Raw genomic sequence first — 7,624 nt, forward strand, 5'->3', positions numbered from 1 at the left:
GGAGACTTGCAAGTAAATTGTTGCTACGAGCATTATATCTTCTAATGTTTGGCATAGTTCGGCTATTGTTTTAAACTCTATTTCCTCAAGCATAAGAATATTTATTATTGTATCTATTCCTCTTACTGATGAAGTTACCCCTCTAGAAATTTCCCCTGTAGCTTCCTCTAGCCTGTCTATATGATCGAGCACTATTGTTTGAAGGAAAGTAAGGACACTCAGTAGTCCAATAATTTTGATGACAAATATGAAAAGACCCTACTTTGAGCAGCATTATTTTCTAGTCTATTTAAATTATTTACAGTATCATTGTAGAGACATTAGGTTATTTCGAAGCAGGAGAGATGAAAAATGAGCAACGCCATCGCCGGGAATCGAACCACGGGCCTCTCGAATACGCGCCGAGTGTGCTGACCACTACACAGCGAAGGCATGTTAAGAAGGTGGGATAAATACGTTATACTATTAGGTACAAATTCATTAACTTTTTTGACAGATCCTCAATGGGTTTATTATTTTGCATCTGTTGCATAATTATCGTGTTTATTTCAGGAGCGTAATCATACGTTTGTGAGCTATTACCAGAATCCCAGAATGCTTTTTCAATAATTTTTTGCTTGTCTGACAGCATTGCAAAATCAGTAGAGCCAAGTTCTTTAACTTTCAGTCTTAAATCTGGTCTGAGATCTTCAATATAGCTTTTTGAGTAAGGTTGTGCACCTCTTCACTTGAATTGGGGTAACACCCAAAATATTTAGCAGCATATGTATTCAACCTGTCAGCTAACTGCTCGAATGACTGATTTGATGTTTGTCTGATTGAAGTAAAATTATGCTGAATCATGTCAAATGACTGAGATTTTGCAAACTTGGTATTCACTAATTTTGTTAGATCATTAAATGGCATATCTTTACACGATTCATTTTCCATTATAAATTGTAATGCCTAACACCTCAACTGAATTTTCAAGACGAGGCTTTTTCTTTGCTCACTTCAATTGCCAATAGACTAGCCATTTGGCTTACTTGGTCTAGAAAGAATGTTATATTTTCATCATGCTCACCTGAAAAAGCAGGCAGAGCAGATGCAAAAGACATATTGATAACATTAGCTTATTTTTGCCATTTTATACTTACTTAACTGTGCTTTTGCTATACTTTAACCTATTGTTACCATTATAGATTACAGATACACATACTATTATTGATTTCATACTACATTACTTAGAACCATTGCTGATGCATATATTATTATAGAAAAAAATATTCATTTATAATTATTCAATGGAATATTTTATCAATATATTTCATATTCATTGACATCAGTTATTAAATACTCACTTTACACCTTTACTATACACATACTATGCAAGCATTCCTAAGAAGTTAACCGGCAATTCCATTAACCACTGATATCCTTCATGTCTACAGACTGATATATATATCATTACATGACCACAAAATAATATCATATTCAGTTCTTAATATGATTTATACAATTACATACTTCTCAACACACAAAACCTGATATGAAATATTCATATGATCATACAAGAAAACAATGTTCTGAATTCCATTATTACTTTTTAACCTCTAAAACAGAATTATCATTGCATGCATTATACCATTAATATTTTACCAAGAATATACATATTCAATTCTGAATCACATCTGTAGCACTTGATTATTAGGCATACATACACCGAAAGGCCAGTACATTATGACCACCCAGTTAATGATATGAAGGACCACCTTTAGCCTTCAAACCTGGCGGCACCCAGAAGCGCTCACCAACCGGTCCTGCAATTTCCGCACATTGCGAGGGGCTAGCGTGCACCATGCCCCAACGGAAATACTGTTGTCATGAATGGGTGGACTTGATCTGCAGCAATGTTCACGTAGCGCACAGACGTCAGGGACTGTTGTATGGGGATTATGGGCCCTAATGCTCTCCATGAAAACATTGCCCACACCATAATACCCCCGCCATAAGTCTGCACAAGCATATTTAAAATCTTAAACCATCCGCAACCATTAAATATGAAGGCACAAAAATTAGATGATCAAGGGAACGTGATGGGGAGTCTTTTTCAGAAAGCCGATCCTATTTTTATCATAAAGAAGCAATTTCTCGGCAAAAGCAATTTGCGATATTTCTACATGGTTGCATGATAGATGCTGCCATTCGAGGACGCAGTTCAGCACATTTTATTCTCCTACCAATTCAGCTTTTTCAGATGCTCACTCAATTTTTCATTTTATATTTGTAGGAACATTTTTTCTTGAAAATTATGAAATTTGCGTACATGTACACACCACCACTGAGAGCAACGTTAAAAAAAAAAAGAACGAAGAAGGGACGAGAGAAAAATATGGCTGTGGGGACGAAGCTCGAGGCCCCGTGCCACCCTTGTAACGCTTGCTGGAGAAAAAAAATGTCTCAAAACTTGTTTGGCCAACCTCTTACGCTTTCTCGCTAAACGATTAAAATTCCTTACATGGAAGTCGTAGTGTAAGTTGCAGTGTAAAAGCTAGTTTTAACGCATACCCAAGCTTCATCATTTAAAACCGTCGCTAGCAGATAGTTATGTTAAGTCTCCGCACACAGTTCCATCAAATTGTCAACATGTTTTCTCGAAACAACCACCCTTAGTGTGCAGCAGGTCTTCATAGCAGCTTCCAATATTTTAACACATTAGTTTGAAGAGCCTGCTTTCAAGATGTAGGGATTTTACATAGTTTATGACTTTTATAGTGTCATTTAACAAGCTCAGAAGGCATTTATATCGAGGCTATGCGTGTCTAAGAAGAATGAAATGGCTCCTTCTAAATTTCTGTGCCTTAATTTTAGAAATAGCTCCACCGTTGTGCCCCGTCAGTATCTTTACACTTTTTCAATGTATACCTCTGCACACTTTTCACAGGGTATTTTATTTGATGAGAATTTTTCCAAAAATTTTAAGTAGTTATTTCACCATCTGATATGCTGGTTGGTAGCCTGCAAGGAGAATCTCTTGATAGCTTTTTGAGTAAGCGTAAAGAACAAATCGCATTAAAACTACGTAACCCAGTGAAGTCAATTGATTCATCCATTTGCAGCGAGAATTTGGAATACCTGATGTAATTTCACAAACGTCTTTAGCGTGAGTGAAATATAGCACAAAATATCTGGCCGTATTATGTGCGCATTCTTTGAATTTACAGCTATTAATCTGGTGATCCCTTGATCAATATTTTAAAATTATGTGCAATTCTAAAATTAAACTGCCTCATCAGTGGCCGAGTGGTTGATATAGCTGAATGGTAGTTCTATTTGGTTTGGATTCGATCCTAGGCGAAAGAGCTGGCTACAGGGTTAGTTTTCGTAGTTTTCCCCATGTGTAAGGTGAATACGATCCAGTTCCCATCAGAAAGTCCTCCACGATGGCACTCCTCTTCTTAGGGTGATAGTCGTCATAGCTTTGCCATATTCAAATAACCTGACCTTAAAATTAAACTAACATCTACTTTTAAGATGCAGGGAAAAGACAATCTTGTCACATTTTTATCATTTTAGCTGCCAAAACTAGGTCTAGGTCTGTCCACAATTAATCCAGATTTTTTTAAAATAGCTTTTGAATGCATTCTTATACTGAACAACTTTATTGTCTTCTCGGGTTTGCCTCCTTTTTCGGAAACTGGTTGGCAAGGTATTCCAAAAAATGTATCCGTCCGTCTAATACTGATATCCCAAATAGTAGGCTTTCGGCCTTTATTTCTCTGCTTATCATCCTATCAAAAGAATTACTCTGTTATTTTTGTGTAGCCAAGACAGCATTCTTAAACAGCTTTTATGGTATTTCCTTCCTCGTTTCCGCATGACTTCGTAGTGTAACTAGAAACACTTTCTATGCGTATTCGGGAAGTCCGGATTTCGAATCCCGCCGGGGGGGGGGCAATTGCGGATTTCTCCTACTTCTTGGCCTCGAAAAATTCTAAACGTGGCGCCCGAACTAAAGGGGGGATAATAATTCAGCACCATTAGGATTTGGTAACTAAATCCCCCGTTTCTCAGTCGCCCTTTCAAAGGGGGTGTACATAAGGTATTTCCTGCCTCGTTTTCGCGTGGCTTCGTAGTGTAACTGGAAGCGCACTCGATTCACTGTCTTTTGTATAAGTGGCACAACGTTACAAACTAAACCAACTAACCCACAGCCAACATGTTAGAAACGTGGACTCACTAGACCTCAAAAATAAATTAATATCAAAACTGCACTAATGTGCTTACACAATAGGTGATTAAACTTTCTGTTGGCTGGAGAGCCTAATCTTTAATTTCATGAGCACAGCTAGCTTTTACTTTTAATTTGATTTTTTTTATTGTGTTAGCTTACATTTAAACATCTCATTCACACTATAAGATTTTTATTCTTACAACTACACGTACTTTTTATTTATTTTAACACATATTTGGCAGCACTTTTAACGCTTACAATACAAAAACATTAGACATCCTGCATTAAATGAAATATTTACAATACATTAAATTACGAAACTTTATATCAAGGCATACAAGTTTTTAAAATTAATTTACAATTTCAAAACTCACATTAGTCTCTTAGACTAAACAGAATTCCTATTGCACTTTTCGACATAAAATAGAAACTGAATCTGCGAGGGAAAGATAAATTTTCACTTATCTTTCTGTTTTTCAGAACTCCTCCATGCACTTGCTAAGAAAATCCTTTTAGGAGGGTTAGAGGTATACTTGCCGCACCTTAAGGTCCTTATCACATCTAGCGACAGTCCCTGCTAGACGGGACTTTTCTGAGAAACGAGATTCTGGTAGCACTGCTTTAAACGGGAGGATTCCTAGAAAAAAGAGCTTCGCTGAAAGCGAAGTCTCGCCTGGATACGGAAACGATGTACCGGCTACGCGGGATTTTTGAAACTTCGCCGGTAATGTTTCGGCTGGAGCTCTATCCCGGGTAGAGATCAACCAATCAGACGAAAGTCCAATCAGAGAAGTATAAATTAAAAGTTCTCAATAAGTATGACTTTCTAAGTTTGCAAAAAATGTACAAAGTTTAAGGGCTTGATGATTCTGTAGGTTTTTTTATATATACAGTTATAATTAGGAAGTGGGATGTTGAGGATTGTTAAGGTACTTTCAGGATAAGAGCAGGCAACGACATAACAAAGATGTTAATAATTAAGGGGGGGGGTAGATTTCAAACTTTACGCAAAAATCAAATTCAAAGAAATACCCTCTTTCCATATGCTTCTCAGTCTTTAAATTTAACAGTCAATGATGCAGTTATAAAAAAATCAATGCAGATGTTGTTACTCCTTTCTCCAGTTAAGCTTTGGGCAACTCTTTCCAAGACTACAGCCATTTTAGAGCCAAATTTCCTATTAGACATTCCACGGAAAAAAAAAAAAAGTGAAGCAGTTTGACCCTTACGACATCATCTAGGAGAAAATTATGATGCACTATATGAAATCCTGAATTATGAATAATTTTAATTAAAAAGCTCTGCATATGAAGAATGAGATACGTTCCGGTGACGTCGGAGGTGACGTGATGGAAGAACTGCTAATGTAAACAAACAAGCTTGTGCTGCGGTAGATGTGTTGAAAATTCGGAAACTTTGTTTATTTTTAATCAGATATGAAATTTGCATATTGTTAATATTTGTTTATGAATTCTTTCCTTGATCTGATAATTAATTCATTTATAAAAAAAAGTAAAAATGAATACATAAAATCATGTTTACATAGATTGCTCTTCTACACTGAAAATAAAGTTACTATAAATATTTTTAAGTCATAATTTTATCCGCTTTACAAGCAGAACAGTATATATAAATAGCTGGTTTCTGAAAATCGTAATACTCAAATTTCCGGAGCATTGTAAATGCAGTTTGGCCCTTAAATCATGTAAGGATAACGATGTCAATGTTCTGCGCGGTTCAAAATTAACATATAATTTTATACAACTTAAAATTTAATTTTTAGCAACTGACTATTATCCTATTGATAGTATAAACTGCAAACAAATTTTGTATACTATAACACATTTTGTATACTATAATATAAATGTCAAAAAGAAAAATATAGATTTTTGTAACTGAGTTCACTACAGTACTAGTTGTGAAACTAATAATTTTTCATAATACATTTTTCTTCATTTTATAATAATAAATAATAATAAAGTACTATCTGTATAGATTTTAAATATTCAAAAAATAAATTTGAAGTTATTTTTAATCTTGTAAGTGACATAATTTATGCGCAGAATTTTTTATTTTAAAATCATGTAGCTCAAACAGATTTTCAAGTGTATTTATTGAAGAGATCTACCATAGGAAATAGACTAGTGTAATTCTAATGCACATGTTATCTCAAACTATGGACTGACACAACCACTGATTTTCAAGGACTGCTAATTTAATATTTAAACTAAAAAAACTCAGCGATCTCCCATAAACATTTAATATAAAAATAAGTATAAATTCTCCCATAAAAATAAGTATAAATTCTTATAAAAATAAGTATAAATGTATCCATAAAAATAAGTATAAATTCTTATAAAAGCAACCTTTTATATCAAAATGTTTCAGTATTACGGATGCTTCTAATATTACAGCTGTTGGTATCCTTAATATCTACAATGGAAGGTATTAAAAAAATTAACTTTTCGATATTTATGTGTAGTCATTAGAAACGAATTACAACAGCTAAAATATTAAAACACATCCCGATGAAATTAATAAAATTTTAGCTGCATGAAATATTCTATGACACTAAATAATATTAATAAGAGAAAATTGGCTTTGTATTTATGTTCTTGCAGATAAACAGATCTTTCACGAATTCGGCCATTTCAGTAATTTAGAACAACTATTCATGAACTATGAATATACTATTATTACACTTAAATTTAAAAGTTTGGAAAGCGTTATTCAAGGTCTCGGGAATAGTTTTCAATTAACTGATGTACACTTAACATTCTTAATGAAAACATTATTAATACTGGTAAGCATCATGCATAAGAAAAATTTATAAATCTTACCTCGTTTTCTTCAGAAAATTGCACAGATATTTCATAATTTCGGCCTTCACACAGCTTGTTATAAGTACCGTGCTATACGGCATTACTTTGAAACGAATATTGTTCATATAGTTTTCCTTAAATAACAAAAGACTCTTCTTGTTGACATCAAGGAAAGTCATTTCCAAGCGTATTTTTTAATTTCTGGCAATCGTCATAAATTTCTAAATTCGAAAAATCAATTACTTTCAGCGGAATATCTGCTATCGACTCCATTGTAAACACAACACATGCGGATGTTGCTGTTATTAGAACACGTGACCACATTTTTCCTCTTCTCTTGCGGAATGTATCTCATAATTTTCCCATTAAAAGGAAAAGATTTGGTAGTAGAGTGGAAGGTTTATTTCAAGAGTTAATATAGATGAAATTAAACATGGAACACTAAATCCTTTCCGAATTCATTTGCATCTTCTTATTAAATACAGACATGTTTTCAACAGATCTGTAAATTTGTTCTTTTATTAATCGCAGATCTCAAGTTTTGCTTTAATTAAAAAATTTTATTAATAGATATGGGATTCCACCCCCG

The sequence above is a fragment of the Stegodyphus dumicola genome, chromosome X1 (assembly GCF_044657685.1).
Source record: "Stegodyphus dumicola isolate Sdum_Otavi_A_Nest chromosome X1, ASM4465768v1".
Taxonomy (NCBI): Eukaryota; Metazoa; Arthropoda; class Arachnida; order Araneae; family Eresidae; genus Stegodyphus; species Stegodyphus dumicola.